This window comes from Papio anubis, chromosome 1, assembly GCF_008728515.1.
Source record: "Papio anubis isolate 15944 chromosome 1, Panubis1.0, whole genome shotgun sequence".
NCBI lineage: Eukaryota > Metazoa > Chordata > Mammalia > Primates > Cercopithecidae > Papio > Papio anubis.
This window is the reverse complement of record NC_044976.1, coordinates 53,833,333-53,850,474: the sequence shown is the minus strand read 5'-3', so window position 1 is coordinate 53,850,474 and position 17,142 is coordinate 53,833,333.

Below are 17,142 nucleotides of genomic sequence, written 5' to 3'. Positions count from 1 at the left end.
TCAATTTTAGGTCTTTCCTGTTTTCTCTTGTGGGCATTTAGTGCTATAAATTTCCCTCTACACACTGCTTTAAATGTGTCCCAAGAGATTCTGGTATGTTGTATCTTTGTTCTCATTGGTTTCAAAGAACATCTTTATTTCTCTGCTCATTTCATTATGTACCCAGTAGTCATTCAAGAGCAAGTTGTTCAGTTTCCATGTAGTTGAGCAGTTTGATTAGTTTCTTAGTCCTGAGTTCTAGTTTGATTGCACTGTGTGGTCTGAGAGAGTTTGTTATAATTTCTGTTCTTGTACATTTGCTGAGGGAGTGCTTTGCTTCCAACTATGTGGTCAATTTTTGGAATAAGTGTGATGTGGTGCTGAGAAGAATGTATATTCTGTTGATTTAGGGTGGACAGTTCTGTAAATGTCGTAATGGAGTCCGCTTGGTACAGAGTTGAGTTCAATTCCTGGATATCTTTGTTAACTTTCTGTCTAGTTGATCTGTCTAATGTTGACAGTGGGGTGTTAAGTCTCTCCCATTATTATTATTGTATGAGTCTAAGTCTCTTCTTGTAAGTCTCTAAGGACTTGCTTTATGAATCTGGGTGCTCCGGTAGTAGGTTGCATATATATTTAGGATAGTCAGCTCTTCCTTATGAATTGATCCCTTTACCATTATGTAATGGCCTTCTTTGTCTCTTTTGATCTTTGATGGTTTTAAGTCTGTTTATCAGAGACTAGTATTGCAACCTGCTTTTTTTTGTTTTCCATTTGCCTGGTAGATCTTTACTCCATCCCTTTATTTGAGGGCTATGTTATTGTCTCTGCATGAGATGGGTCTCCTGAATACAGCAAACTGATGAGTCTAGACTCTTTATCCAATTTGCCAGTCTGTGTCTTTTAATTGGACCATTTGAGTCCACTTATTTAAGGTTAATATTGTTATGTGAACTTGATCCTGTCATTATGATATTAGCTGGTTATTTTGCTCATTAGTTGATGCAGTTTCTTCCTAGCATTGATGGACTTTACATTTTGACATGTTTTTGCAGTGGCTGGTACCTGTTTTTCCCTTCCATGTTTAGTGCTTCCTTCAGGATCTCTTGTAGGGCGGGCCTGGTGGTGACAAAATCTCTAAGCATTTGTTGTCTGTAAAGGATTTTATTTCTCTTTCACTTATAAAACTTAGTTTGGCTGGCGATTTGTGATTGGCTCAAGCATGTAATCCCAGCACTTTGGGAGGCGAGGCCAGGCGGATCCGCGAGTCAGGAGATGAGACCATCCTGGCTAACTGCAGTGAAACCCGTCTCTACTAAAATACAAAAGCTTAGCCAGGCTGAGGTGGCTGTAGCCCAGCTACTCGGGAGGAGCTGAGGCAGGAGAATGCGTGAACCCGGGGAGGCAGAGCTTGCAGTGAGCTGAGATCCGGCCTCTCAGCCTGGGTGACAGAAGCTGAACTCCCGTCTCAAAAAAAAAAAAAAAAAAAAAAAAAAAAAAAACTTAGTTTGGCTGGATATGAGAATTCACAGGTTGAAAATTCTTTTCTTTTAAGAATGTTGAATATTGGCCCTCACTCTCTTCTGGCCCAGAGTTTCTGCCAAAGAGATCTGCTGTGGTAGTCTGATGGGCTTTCCTTTGTGTGTAACCTGACCTTTCTTTCTGGCTGCTCTTAACATTTTTTCCTTCATTTCAACTTTGGTGAATCTGACAATTATGTGTCTTGGAGCTGCTCTTCTCGAAGAGTGTCTTTGTGGCGTTCTCTGTATTTCCTGAATTTGAATGTTGGCCTGCCTTACTAGCTTGGGGAAGTTCTCCTGGATGATATCCTGCAGAGTGTTTTCCAACTTGGTTCCATTTTCCCTGTCACTTTCAGGCACACCAATCAGATGTAGATTTGGTCTTTTCATATAATCCCACATTTCTTGGAGGCGTTGTTCATTTCTTTTTACTCTTTTCTCTCTACACTTCTCTTCTCGCTTCATTTCATTCATTTGATCTTCAATCGCTGATATTCTTTCTTCCAGTTGATCGAGTCAGTTACTGAAGCTTGTGCATTTGTCACGTAGTTCTCGTGCTATGGTTTCATCTCTGTCAGTTCTTTTAAGGTCTTCTCTGCATTGATTATTCTAGTTATTCATTCATCCATTCTTTTTTCAAGGTTTTTAGTTTCTTTGTGCTGGTTATGTAGTTCCTCCTTTAGCTCTGAGAAGTTTGATCGACTGAAGCCTTCTTCTCTCAACTCGTCAAAATCATTCTCCATCCAGCTTTGTTCCATTGCTGATAATGAGCTGTGTTCCTTTGGAGGGGGAGATGCACTCTGATTTTTTGAATTTCCAGCTTTTCTGCACTGCTTTTTCTCCATCTTTGTGGTTGTATCTGCCTTTAGTCTTTGATGATGGTGACGTACTGATGGGGTTTTGGTGTGGGTGTCCTTTCTGTTTGTTAGTTTTCCTTCTAACATCAGGACCCTCAGCTGTAGGTTTGTGGGAGTTTGCTTGAGGTCCACTCCAGACCCTGTTTTCCTGGGCATCAGCAGTGGAGGCTGCAGAAGATAGAATATTGCTGAACAGTGAGTGTTGCTGTCTGATTCTTGCTCTGGAAGCTTCATCTCAGGTGTATACCCCACCATGTGAGGTGTGAGGTGTTGGTCTACACTTAGTGGGGGATGTCTCCCAGTTAGGCTACTCAGGGGTCAGGGACCCACTTGAGCAGGCAGTCTGTCCATTCTCAGATCTCTATCTCCATGCTGGGAGATCCACTGCTCTCTTCAAAGTTGTCAGACAGGGACATTTACCTCTGTTGAGGTTTCTGCTGCTTTTTGTTTAGCTATGCCCTGTCCCCAGAGGAGGAGTCTACAGAGGCAGGCTGGCCTCCTTGAGCTGTGGTGGGCTCCACCCAATTTGAGCTTCCCGGTGGCTTTGTTTACCCACTTAAGCCTCAGCAATGACGGGCGCCCCTCCTCCAGCCTCACTGCCGCCTTACAGTTAGATCTCTGACTGCTGTGCTAGCAATGAGGGAGGCTCCATGGGCGTGGGACCCTCTGGGCCAGGTGTGGGATATAATTTCCTGGTGTGTTGTGTGCTAAGACCCTTGGTAAAACGCAGTACTAGGGTGGGAGTTACCCGATTTTCCAGGTGTTGTGTGTCTCAATTTCCTTTGACTAGGAAAAGGAATTCCCTTCCCCCTTGGGCTTCCCAGGTGAGGCAATGCCTCGCCCTGCTTCAGCTCTTGCTGGTTGGGCTGCACCCACGGACCAGTGCCAACTGTCTGACACGCCCCAGTGAGATGAACCCGGTACCTCAGTTGAAAATGCAGAAATCGCCCATCTTCTATGTCGCTCACGCTGGGAGCTAGAGGCTGGAGCTGTTCCTATTTGGCCATCTTGGGCGTGCTCCCCCAAATACATATATTTTTAAAAAGTGCAACACAGACCTATTAATGTAACAGAATAGGCAAAGTTCACTGAGATAATAGGCAAAGTTCAAACAACAATAAGCCTTTAAAAACACTATATCCCTTTTTAAGTTTTAGTGTGGTAACTAATAACGTCCAAAATTATGTGACAAAGACTATGAAAATATTTTCCCCTTCTAACTACATATCTTCTTCTGCTATACAGATTTTCTTCAAATTTTGCCATCAAAAACTTTGCAGCAGGATAAATGAAGAAACAGGAGAGGCCAGGTGCAGTGGCTCACGCCTGTAATCCCAGGAGTTCGAGACCAGCCTGGCCAACATCGTGAAACCCCATCTCTACTAAAAATACAAAAAATTAGTCAGGCATGGTGGTGGCACCTGTAATCCCAGCTACTTGGGAGGTTGGGGCAGGAGAATCACTTGAACCCAGGAGGTGGAGGTTGCAGAGAGCCAAGATCGCACCACTGCACTCCAGCCCAGGTGACAGTGTGAGACTGCATCTCAAAAACAAAAAGAAAAAGAAACAGGAGAATCTAGCTGTCTCCTCTTAAACCAAACATATATTTTCAGAAATGTAAGACAACGTATTCCTTCTCACTACATGATTTCTGGTTTGGAAAATGCAGTTATGTTCTATAAAAAGATGAATGTTAATGTGTAATGGGTTTAATATTGTTATTTTTAGCAAATTAACAAACAAATATTTTTAAATTTTCAAAAAAAGATTTATTGCTGACTTGTCATCAGAAACAATGGAGGCAAGAAGACAATGGACCAACATTTTAAAGTACTAAATGAGAAAAATCTATCAAACACACACTTCTATATTGATCAACGATATTCCTCAAACTCTAGGATTATATAAAGACTTTTTTAAATCAATTCAAGTTTAGAGAATTTGATGTCAGCAAACCTGCACTGCAGAAAGTGCTAAAGGATGTTTTTAGGCTGAAAAGCATTAATATTGCCTGGACACTCAAGTCTAAAGGCAAGAAAAAAACAGCACAAAACAAAATTGTTTTTGTAAGAGGTTAAACATAAAAGATTTTTTCATAATTTTCTTAAAAGACAACTAAACATTTAAAGTAAAAGTCAGAACACTGTAAGGCAGAGTCTGTAGCTTATGCAGAAATAAAAAGTATGACATCAAAAACAAAGTATGAGATGTTAATTAACAGAATTATACTGCTATTCCATCTGTGAAGTGGGAAATAAGTGTCAGGTGTGAATTAAGAAATGAAAAGTGTGATGAGTCAGATGAACAAAGTAGGATAATATTAAGTGTAAATATATTTATTTTGATAAGTTAAAGATGCATATTGTTAGCCATAGAGCAACCAGTAAAAACTAATAAAAAGAAGTATGGATGGGAAGCTAATTGAGGATATAAAATGGAACTCCAGAAATATATATAATTAAGAAAGGAAAGGATAATTAAAGGAATAAAAACCAGAAGAAATAAATGAAAACAAATACCAAGGTAGTAGACTTAAACCCAAACATATTAATAATCTTATTAAATGTAAAGAGACTAAAACTCCCCAACCAAATTAAAAAAAAAAAAAAAAGGAGAATGACAAACTAGATAAAAAAGCAAAATTTAAGAATATTCTGTCTAAAGGGATGTACTTTACATTTCAAAACACAAATATGTTAACAGTGAAAGGATAGAAAAAATGTATGTTATCTATTGTTAAGGACTCAATTGTGTTTCCCCAAAATTCATATGTTGAACCCCGAACTGCTAATGCGACTGACTGTATTTGAAGATAGAGCCTTTAGGGAGACAATTAAGATTAAATGAGGTCATAAGGGGAGGACCCTAATGGAATATGATTAATGTCCTTAACAATAAGAGGAAGAGGTATCAAAAATCTCTCTCAGAGAAGAGGTCAAGTGAGGACCCAGCAAGAGGGCAGCCATCTACAAACAGAAAGAGAGACCTCGCCATCAGACCGTGATGGCAACTTGATCTTGACCTCCAGAACTGTGAGAAAGTAACTTTCTGGCTGGGCCTGTGGCTCATGCCTGTAATTCCAGCACTTTGGGAGGCTGAGGCAGGCGGATCACCTGAGGTCAGGAGTTCAAGACCAACCTGGCCAACATTGCAAAACCCTGTCTCTACTGAAAAATACAAAAAAAAATTAGCTGAGTGTGGTGGTGTGCACCTATAATCCCAGCTACTCGGGAGGCTGAGGCAGGAGAATCGCTTGAACCCAGGAGGTGCAGGTTGCAGTGAGCAAAGATCACGCCACTGCACTCTAGCCTGGACGACAGAGTGAGACTCAGTCTAAAAAAATAAAAAGAAAGTAACTTTCTGTTGTTTAAGCCACCCACTCTGTGGTACATTGATATGGCAGCTCTAGCTGACTAAGACGTTATACACAGAATAAACATAATAAAGGTGGAGTTGATATATTGATACCAGGGTATTTGCTGTTTGTGCTGTGTGATCCCATTGAGTGACAAATCTGTAATGAAACCTCCTACATTCGTGAAAGCTTTGTGCAAGCGTGTTTCCTTTCAAGAAAGAGCTTGGGTTTCATGCCTAGTTCTAGACACTGCAGACTACAGAGAGCATATGCTAACACAGAAACCTAAAGCAGAGATGACCATGAAAACCGCAGCACCTTTGAGAATTTGCAGAACCTCAAAGAGGATATTAAACGCCCACAGACCATGAAATAGTGGTTTAATCTGCTATCTTGGGATGTTGGAAACTCCAGATGATATCTGGGCTTAATAATTTTTTAAAGCACCATAATAATCTTGATGATCATGAGGAGGAAGAGGATAGAAAAAAGTCTAGGTCTCTTATTCGCAAGTTCAGGGCACTTTTCAGTAATACATAGCACTTTTTGCTTTTGAGAAGCAAACTGCATAATGGATATTGTGATTAAATAACGCAGAAGTTCAGGCTACTGGAGGAATCACAAAGTCTTCTTAGAGGAGGAAACTTTTTTTAATTTGTCTCATTTTATTTCTTGGTAATTACTAAACCATAGTTGGGAGGTGTTAGAATTCTGAGGACAAGGTTTGAGAAGTGTTATCCTATATAAGCTACTGTTTAAAATTATTAAAATCTAGGGGAGGAAACTTTCACATTAGACCATAGAAAGGGTACAGTTAGAAAATCTGGAGACAGGCTGAGCAGGATATGGCACCTCTGTGAAGGGTCACCACGGACGTTCATGAGTGATGTGTCCTGTGTGGCCTGAGGGCTCATTCCAACAAATGAGCACCACTGTCAGGATACTGGGGCCTTTTGGCCAGAAAGAAATTGATACCTTTATTCTGGCCTTTGGTTTTAATCCTGTCCTATACAGAAAGAAAAAAACTACTTAACCAGGGATCATAAAACCCACCTGAGAGAGCTGGAACACATAATCGAGTGATTCTTTTAAAATGTAAGGAACAATCTCATCACTTATCTGTTCAAAACTCTTGAAGGCAGAAAAGAGCCCTGAGAGGCGAGAGAAGGAGAGAGAGCTAAGGGGAAGGGTGGAATTCAGGCCCAGGTTTTACAGGCAGAGCTTCCTGCTGGGAGAGGAACAAGAATGCTTCTTGAGAAAGGTCAGAATAGGAAGATTTTTCTAAAATAAAAATCTGGTTAACTCAAAAAAGCAAAATAATAATAATAAAAAAACCTTCACTAGCTTCCCATCTCAGCCTCCCCATTTCAACCCCATTGCACCCACCGAGTTCTTTTCCTCTCTGCCCACCTTCCCTCCCCTCTGCTGCAACCATGGGCTCCTTGCTGTTCTCCAGCACCTTGTGCACACTCCCAGTCAAGGCCTTTGCACTTGCCCTTCTGACTCCCTGCAAAGCCTTGCCCCAAATGCAGACACTTACCCTCACCCGCTTCACATCTTTGCTTAATGTTCCCCTCTCAGTGAGGCCATGCCTGACGACTCTATGTAAAATCACACCTCCTGCATCCAGGCCCTATCTCCTTCTATGCTTTTATTTTTTCTACAGCACTCATTACCTTCTAATGTACTGTAAAAATTACTTATTTATTTTGTTTATCTCCTGTATCCCTTGCTAGAATATAAATGCAGGGGCATCAAATTTTGTCCATTTTGTTCATTGCTGTATCCTAGTGACTAGAACAGTGCTTGGCAATATGTTATAAAGAAAGAGAGGTGGAGGAGGAAGGGAGGGAGGGAGTGAGGGAGGGAGGAAGGAAGGAAGGAAGGGAGGGAGGGAGGGAGGGATGGGAGGGGAGGGGAGGGGAGGAGGGGGAGTGGGGGAGCAGGGGAGGGGAGGGGAGAGGAGGGGGAGGGGAGGAGGTGATGATGAGACCATGATGTGATGATGTGATGATGATCCGGATGATGATGACTAAATATGCATATGATGATGTGATGAAATATGATGATGATGAGGAAGAGTGATGATGATAAAGAAATATGATGATGATGTGATGGAGGGAAGAGGAGGAGGAGGGGGAAGGAGGAGGAGGGGGGGGGAAGAGGGAGGGAGGGAGGAGGAGGGAAAGAAGGAAGGAAGGAGGAAGAAATGGATGGAAGGGAACAAATGGAAGGGAAATGGAAGAAGGAACATGACTTGATCTGGAATAAATAGAAATGGCCCCAGATTCCCTAACTTGGTAGCTTATAGCAGGCCCTCAATAAATATTCACCTTTTTATTATTTTACTCCTTGGCAAAATACATATGTGGCAAACACTTGCACTCGTTTTATGTTTAACACTTTGCCTTCCTATTATGTGTCCAGCACTTTCACTTTTAATATGCATAATAGTTATTGGAGGTGAGAGTGTTTCTTTCATTGTAATCATGAGAACCCTGTGCTCAGAGAGGTCAAGTGACCTCTCAAGGTCACACAGCTGGTAAGTGGTGGAGTCAGAATTCATCTCCAGACCTGTGATTTCAAGTCCAGTGGTCTTTTCCTCATAATGCAGAAGAGGGGTGTGGCAAAAGGTGCCAACAGCTTGAAATGAAATCCATCACACCCGCCCAAATGCAAACCTCCCTCCACTTAGCCTCAGGCACGTTTTCATCTTTGCCTTGACCTTGAGAGAAACCTGCTGGCACTGTGGCGTCTGCCTTTGAAAGTCAGCTGCCTGTTTTTCAGACTCATAAATTGCCTGTAAGAAGTGTTTCATTATTCTGTCCAGGAGACATCAAATACCTGAGCTGTATTTCATGAAAGTTCCCCTTCAGACGTAGGCCACAGGGTAGGTAGCATTTCTGTCTCCAGGAAACCCCTGAAATCCACCTTTTGGATTATTCCGCTTGAGACAAATTAGAAGTGAAAGCGGCTGCCTGCACTCTTTCATGTTCAAGCGGAGCCGGGTGGTGTGGGCTGCCAGGCACCAAAGAATTCTTTATTCTTCCGTCACAGGGGAAATGGAGGAAAGAAAGTAAACATCGTACTTTCCACTCCTACATCAGTCATGGGGACACCGCGTGGAAGCCCAAAAAGTGTCATTCCAAGGCAGAAAGCTACTGAAAGGGCTGGGACTGTCACACCCAGAGCTGACCTCCGTCAAAACTATACATTTGATGGAGATAAGTGTTGTCCTGTAATGATCTGAAAGTCAGGAGTCCTTGATGCAAAACCCAGCTTAGCCACAACATGGCTATGTGTCTTTAAGCAACTCACTGCCCCTCTCTACACAATGACCACGTGACCTGTCACTAAAATCCTTACTAGTTCCATCATGCTGTGGCTTTTGCATTAACCAATACACTCACGTCACTCAAACTAGTAACATATTTACCATATAAATGAAAAACGAATGAATATAAAGCCAATTGCTAAGCTTGATAAGCCAAAAGCTTCTCAAGTCCATCAGTTGATTTTTCACTTTGACATCAAATCTTTCTTGTTCGCTAGTGTATGTCAAGCAAACACCATTCTCCCCAGACGTTTACAGTCCTGCACCACATACTGATGTTTTGGTCAATGACGGACAGCGTATGCGCAACTGGTCCCATAAGATTACAATACTGTATTTTTACTGTGCCTTTTCTATGTTTAGATACAGAAATGCTCTCCACAGTGTTATAACTGCCTACAGCATTCAGCATAGTACCATGCTGTCCAGGTTTGTAGTCTAGGAGCACTAGGCTATACCACATAGCCTAGGTGTGTAGTAGGCATCACCATCTAGCTTTGTGTAAGTACAGTCTATGATGTTTGCACTGCCATGAAATTGCCTAAGGAAGCATGACTTAGAGTACATTCCTGTCATTAAGCAATGCATGACTGTATGGATTCGTTGCCTTCCCTAAGGAACTGGTGAAGCCAGCACAGACAGAGATTACGAGAGAAGATCCTGGGTGCTGCCCTCACAAAGCTGGCAACAGTCCGGGAGGGAGGGCAGCTAACATCGATTGAAGGCATTCTCTCTACTGGGCACATATATGTTACTGTATTAATATCGCAGAATAACCCTAGCAGGTGTGTATTGTTATTCCTACTCTAAAGTAGGGAAACTGGGACCTGAGATCATACAGCTCTTAAATGATCATGCTGGATTCAAATTCAGTTCCATTTTTCCAGGCTGTACTTGCTGCATGCTTGGCCAGGCCTCCTGTAATACTGGGGGGAAGCAGTAGGCTCCAAAAGAGCACGACTACCTCCAGCTGAGTGGTCTGGGGAGGCTTCCTGGAAGAGAAGGCATTTCTGAAGTGGGCCTGAAGCCAGTCAGGATTTGGACATTCGATCCCATCACATTTGCACACACATGTGTGGACACACACACTCTCACACTCACACACGTGTGCACACTCACATACACAAACACACGTACACAGTCACACTCACACATTCACACACATGCACACACTCACAAACACACACATGCACACACAAACACACACTCACAAACACATGTGCACACACACGTGCACACACTCATGCATGAGCACACTCACACCCACTCTCTCACACACTCACACACTCATTCACACACACTCACACATTTCTGTGTGGACTCAGGGTGGCCCGCAGCCACTGGCCGGGCTGGAAGAATGTATGTACACACTCGAAAGAGAGCTGTTATTTTAGTGCTGGCGACACTCCAGCCATGAAAGTGGGGGGTCCCAGCACAGTTATTATTTCTTTTTCCACCAGCAGAAAACATCTGTCCAGTGAAAATTATATTCACTAAGAGATCAGCAGCATACCTGCCAGGAGCCCCGAGCCCTCCCCTCCCAGCCTTCCCGTCAGCAGAGGCACAGCCAGTGCTCGAGTGGGGTCAACTGTGCATCTGCAGGCTCTCGGCAGCCTGCGCTGGCAAGAAAGTGTGTGTCCTCTGACAGGACACCCTAAGAACTACTAAAATGGAGCTCAGGACTCTCATAAACAGAACTTGAACTCCACCTAAACAGTCTCTGGGTCACCCTTAGCTGGCACTTACTTGTAAGTCACCTAAACAGAATGCCGCCCTCATTTGACAGAATTCAAAACATGGTAGGAGGAAAGAAGGGTAAAGAGTAATAAATTTTCAAAGACCCTAATATGTCCTAGCGCTGTGAAAGCTGCCCCTCTTTCTCTCTCTGCCTCCAACAGACCACCCAGGCACTGGGGCCTTCTGCATACTCGCCCACTGCTTTTTGGTGCCTACCGGAGATCAGAGAGGCAGCGTATTGTGATGGGCACGGCTCTGGGTTTGGAGTACTGAACCCAAGATCACGCAGGTAAACAGACAGGACTGAGACAGGATGCAGAGCATGGGACTGTAAGGTATTTGTCCCTTACATCCTTACCCATAGTACTTCCCTACAGCAAGTAGTCCCGGTTGACTGTGAGGTCAAGAATATTTATAGGTGCAGTGAAAAGATAAGCAGCATTTAGATTGGGAAAGGTTTGAAAGCCAGGATAATGAATTTGAGCTTAATTCAGAAAGCACTAGGGAGCCACTGAAGGTTCTTGAGAGGGAGGGCTTATCAGGTTTGCATGTTGGAGATTCAAATATGATGCATTATAAAGGATACACACATAGAATCTGTAACACATAAAATCATTTTCAACTCTGGATTCCACATGGGTGCTAGTTTACAGAGAGATGCCCCCGAGACCAACCTGATCAGTAGACGTTCTGAATCATCCTTGTGAGGACTGTGGACAGGCAGCAGCCGGCCCACAGCTACAACCGATGGAGGCTGAAAGGACCGAGCACATACAAATTTGGGAAATAGCCATGCCATACCCCTCTCCCAGAAGCAGGGCCCATATCTAGTCCTGGAACAGATTTCCCTGAGAAAAGGAAAGAGAGGCACCTGGACCCTAGAATGAGCATCATGACCTGGAGCAACGTATGTCCCCTCTGGGGCCTGGTTCACTCCTGTGTGGACCAGGCAGTCTGGACAAAAGTCATATTTGATCAGGTGCTCCTTATAAGAATAAGCAGGAGTCACACCCCTGCTCTGGGCCAGGCTTCATATTAACTAAGTCATACCATCTCTCTTGTCCCTGGCTTTTGCGGACTGGGATTTCCTATGGGCAGGAGCCACGTCTGATGTGTCTTCACGACCTCAGTGCACTAGGCGTGGGCTCTGGAGTTATACTCTGAGTTCAAGTTCAAACCCCCCGCCCCATCACTAGCCATGTGACTTTGGGCAAGTGACTTTATACTGTAGTCCCTCACTTTGTCTCTAAAATAGTAATAATAATTGCCTAACTTGTAGGCTGGTTGAGAGCAAATGACTTAAACCTTAAGGTACTTAGGGCAAATCAAGGCCAGGCACATGGTCAACAGCTGATAAGTGTTAGCTATTGGTAACATGAATTAGAGCCGTGTGTCAAGAGAGCTACTCGAAAGGACCAGTGAGAGTGCTGTGCAACCTTGGAAGGGGGCAGGAGGGAGGGTCTAGGCCCATCTTACAGGAGTGGAAGCATTCGATCCAGCAGAGCTCGAAGGCTGAAGTGTGCTTGAAACCCAGCAGACTGGGACAGTGGAGCGCAGTGCATGGGGGAAAGATGGGTCCCAGGTTGTGGACGACATCACAAATGGACTAAGGATTTAGACCTCATCCAGAGGCAATGGGGTGCATCCAAAGGTTTTCAGTAGGGACTAACCTGATCAGACTTAGAGAGGTGACTCCAGAGCAAAAAGAATGACCTAGAAGGGACATCACAGTGGCAGTTAGGCCAGACCCACCAGGAGAGAGCTAACAAGGCTGGATGGGGCAATAATGGAGAGGAAGGAAGGAGAGGAGTCTCCAAGGCCCATGGACAGATCTCAGTGAGGAGGGAGGAGGAGTTCACAGGGTCTCTCAACTCCCTTCAGCTCTGACATTCTGGGATTGTAGAATTCCTCCAAGACCCTCCACGTGGCGACAGCTGGGCAGCATGCACACTTTGAGGATCTTGTTCCAGTTCCTTGGAGCTCATGAAGCAAAAAGCTTCCCTGGGGGGAGTTTGGAAAGCTCTTCATTGGCTGTGCTGTTTCCTCCCATCTCTCTCCAAAAAGTCAGGGGAATTACAATCAAAGCTAGAGCCAGGCCTGGCCAGGGACAAGGAGGGGCGGAGGCCATTCTCTAAATCCAAGGGGATCTGCATCCCCACCAGATAGCTCCATGCTCTCAGCTTCCATCAATCACACTTATGGCCTCCATCCCAACTGCGTGCAGCAATCTCTGCTGTAAACACTCTGTTTATTGCTCCAAGAGGTTCATCATACTTGGAGAGGCTCTGCCACAAAGCATGCTGGGACCTTGATGAGGTTGGACCGAGGGAGGATGAGGGAGCAGACTTAGGACTGGGTGATAAACAAGTAAGAGATGCTGTCCCTTCTGAAGAAAGTGTGCCAAAGGGAGCTGGTGTTTACTGAGAGCCTTCTCCTGGCGGGGTGCTTTGTGGGTATCCTCTCAATCCATCATCCCAACCACCCAGCAAGGGAGCTTTGTTATTATCATTTTGCCCATGATAACATTGAAAATTAGAATGTTAAGTGATTTGCCTAATTTCTACAGGGATTCAACGACATGCGTGGATTCCGACCCAAATTCATTAGCCTCCAAAACCTATGCATTCATTTATTTATTTTTTCATCCAACAAAAATACATCATGGGCCTACTATGTGCCAGGCACTGTATGAGAGACCAGAGATCCAAGACACATACATTTCTCAGTCATTTCATGGGAGAGACAAACAATATCAAGATAACAAATGAACAAGATAACTCCAGGTGGTGATAGATTGTGAAGCATATGAAATAAGGTGAGCCAATCTAGAGCCAGGTTGTTCAGATGCGGCCTAGATTCCAAATCTCGCCTGTGGTCTTTGTGTGGAACTGAAAGCTAAGAATGGTTTTTATAGGTTTAAAGGGTTGTAAAACAAGCAAAAGAAAATATGCAACATAGATAGTATATGTCTCACAAAGTCTAAAATATTTACTATCTGAGCAGACAAAGGTTGTCAGCCCCTAGTCAAGAGACTGAAGGGGCATCCTTGGTAGTGGATGGTGGAGAGGAAGGAGAGGAGGCTCCCAAGCCCACTGACAGGCCTTGGTGAGGAAGGAGGGCAAAGGGAGATTGGAAGAGTTACAGGGTCTGTCAGGGAAGACACTCTTTGTGGAGGTGATTTTGAACTGAGACCTAGTGATGGAAAAGAACCACCAGCTGAAGAGGCCCAGAGAATGAGAACTCCAGGTAGAAGGAACAGCAAATGAATGTAAAAAGGCTTTGAGGTAGAAACAAGCTTAGTATGTTCAAGAAATAAAAAGAAGACCAATGTCCCTTGAGTGCAGGAAACAAGAGGGAAAGTGCTGCCAGCTGAGCTCGTGGACAAGCAGGAAGCAGGTGACATAAGACTTTCTGGGCCAAGACAAAGAGTGTCCTTTCCACTAGGCCCGACCCTGTGGTGTGGCAAAATCAAATGAGAATCTAGCGGATGTCAGTCTGGCTGGGGTGTCCGTGTGTCAGTATCACAATCTAGAGGTTCAAGGACAGTCATCAGAATCTGGGTGCAAGAGACACTTGAGTCAAACAGGTGGTAGCACCAACTCCCAGATGATGTGGTCATTTACCTTAGGACCGTTCCCAGTGGTCAGAGGGTACCAGGACGATGCTCCAGCATGAACAGGGTTTCAGGAGCTTGGCAGGCTGTCAGGACTCTTGCCAAACAAACTGGGATTCAAGGTAGGGCTTAAGCTCCAATAGGAAATGGAGAAATAAATATGACAAACCACGAATGACAGATGATGTGATGGAGGTGATGGTTAAAAACAGAGACTTCCTGAGCATTTGGCTACCCTGGCCTTACTGCTCCACATCAAGCCCTGGGACCATGCCACATATACTGGCCTCCTGCCCACCGTGTGTGCCCTATCCTGGCCAGGCAAGACTCAGGAAATGAGTGGGGCCAATCCAGGGAGAGGAGAGCCACAGCGACTCCTCCTGGAAGGAGCTGGAGAGGTAGATGCTGGTAAAACTGTGCAGAAAGCAAGTTTACCTGGCTAATTACTGCTTCATCCGTGGTATGGCCATCTGTGCAAGCACGCTACAGGGGGCTTATCCACATTCACAAGTAAATTCCCATATGATCTGCTTGCCCAATTCCTGGCCATGGGGAGGGAGAGAAGAGAATCATCTGTGTGGATCGACTGTAACATTTTGTACTTTGGCGACCACTTAGTTTAAAATGCCTGTTCTCCTAAGCGTGTCCCCTGGCAAAATGTGTACTGTAATTTGATTTTTTAAAAACAACTTTTATTGTTTTTTTTCTTATTATAAGAGCAACACATGTTCCTTTCAGGAAAATCAGAAAATACAGAGAAACCAAAAGGAAGAAAATAAAATCACTAATCCATCCACCCAGAGATAGTCATTAATGCCTCGATGTTTACTGTCCAAGCTTTTCTTTGTGCGTAGTTTATTACACAAATGTAACCCAAATATCCTCTGAGTCTCACCAATTGTGGGCTCACCTGAGGTATGACTAATGGTTACACTGCTGACTTGATGGCTTCTAACTGCCTGTTATCAGATTCCCAACCACTTGTCAAGGGCCCTCCCCCATATCCCTGGATATCTTTAGGGGGCTCCACGCACTCTCCGATGCCAGTCCATCCCTTGCCTGGGCCTCTGTTCCTTCTCACCTGCAAGTTGCGCTTTTTGCTGCCCCCATTTGCCCCTCCCAGCTGGTCTGGGAGGTATAAGTTGGGATTAAGCACCTGCTAGATGTGGCATGCATCATAGCGGGAGCCACACTGTACTGAGTCTTGAAAGGGGGCACAAAGATTCAAGTGAATGTGGTTTGTGGCCTGAAGGGACTCACAGTCTAATGAGAGACAGGCACAGACAGAGATGACCGTGATGTGAGACAGGGCATGTGCTCCTTGTCGTAAGTGGCCACAGGGAGTGTGCTCGGGGAACACGATGCTGGGTTCCAGGAAGGAGGAGGTAGCGTTTTTCTTGGGCCTGCAGGATGGCTGGGATCATATTCAGGAGGTAGGAGAGAGACAGACAAGTGAGCTAGGAGAAGGGTCAGGGTGTAGGTATGAGAGCTGGGAGGTGAGGGCCTGGGGAAAACACACAGGGGCCTAATTGTGCAGAACAGAGAGAGTGAAAGGAGAGAGTGACAAGAAACAAATATAGAAAAATACACTGCAACCAGGTCACAAGGCAAATCAGTGCCACCGATGAGATCATGGTCAGGACAGGCAGAATGGAAAATTCAAGAGGAAAACTCAGTTTTAAGAGTACAGTCCTTAAATAATTGTTCTTGAAAATTAATTTGTTTCCACTAACTCATTATCCTTATGCCAAATATTATCATATGAGCATAGAAAATTACACTAAATACATTTTTATGATCCTAAAGTTGACGATATTGATTTTGATCGGCAATGAATATTTAAAAATAAAATTCTATACTTTCAATCTATTCAATATTTCTGTGGTCATTTTTCCTCATTTAGGTAGAAAAGTCATGACTATTCAATGTCTGTGTCTAGGCAAGGTGTACTCTTGGCATTTCAGCACACGCCCTTCCTTATTACTGTCCCACCTTGTAGCCTCTGTACCTGCTATTCCCACTGCCTGGAATGGCTTTTTCTCTTCCACTGCACCGACACCTATTCATCCTTCATATTTCAGCTTGAACATCACTTTCTTTGACTCTCCAATTCTGGGGTGGTCAGTCTTTCTTATTAACACTTATTAAAATTAAATAACTTAAGGGTACACTCGGATGTGAGGGTGATCTGGCTGTGACATCTGTCACCCCAATCAACCATTGATTGCCAGGGTTGATTTGGTTTACCTGGCTGGCTAGGCGGGTGTCCCCGTCCTCCCTCACCGCTCCATGTGAGTCCCTCCCAAAGCTGCACGCTCAAAGAGAACGACCATCTCCAGTAGAGGAGGACCAGCCTTTGGTCAAGGGCATACAAGTAGCTGCGCTCCCCTGCTAGAATCTCCAAACTTAATGGTACACCCATGCACACGTGCTTAAATTCAAACAGTCAAAGCCTACCTCTCCCACTTAAATGGAAGCTCAATGAGGGCAGGAGCTTTTTGTGTCCGAAGTGTTTTTGCACGTAGAGACGATCATTAGGCATTTCTCAAGTGAATGAATGTCACTCTCTTTCCAATTATGGTTCCAAGAAGTTTTTGATAATTCCAAGATTAAAAAAAAAAAAAAAGTGTTGTCTCAGAACAACTATCAGGTAAATTTTTACAACAATCATCCCTTTATTTTTATTTGTATTTGATTTTTCATAGTCTCCTTACTTCTAGAAAGAATTTAAAGGAAATTTATGTACA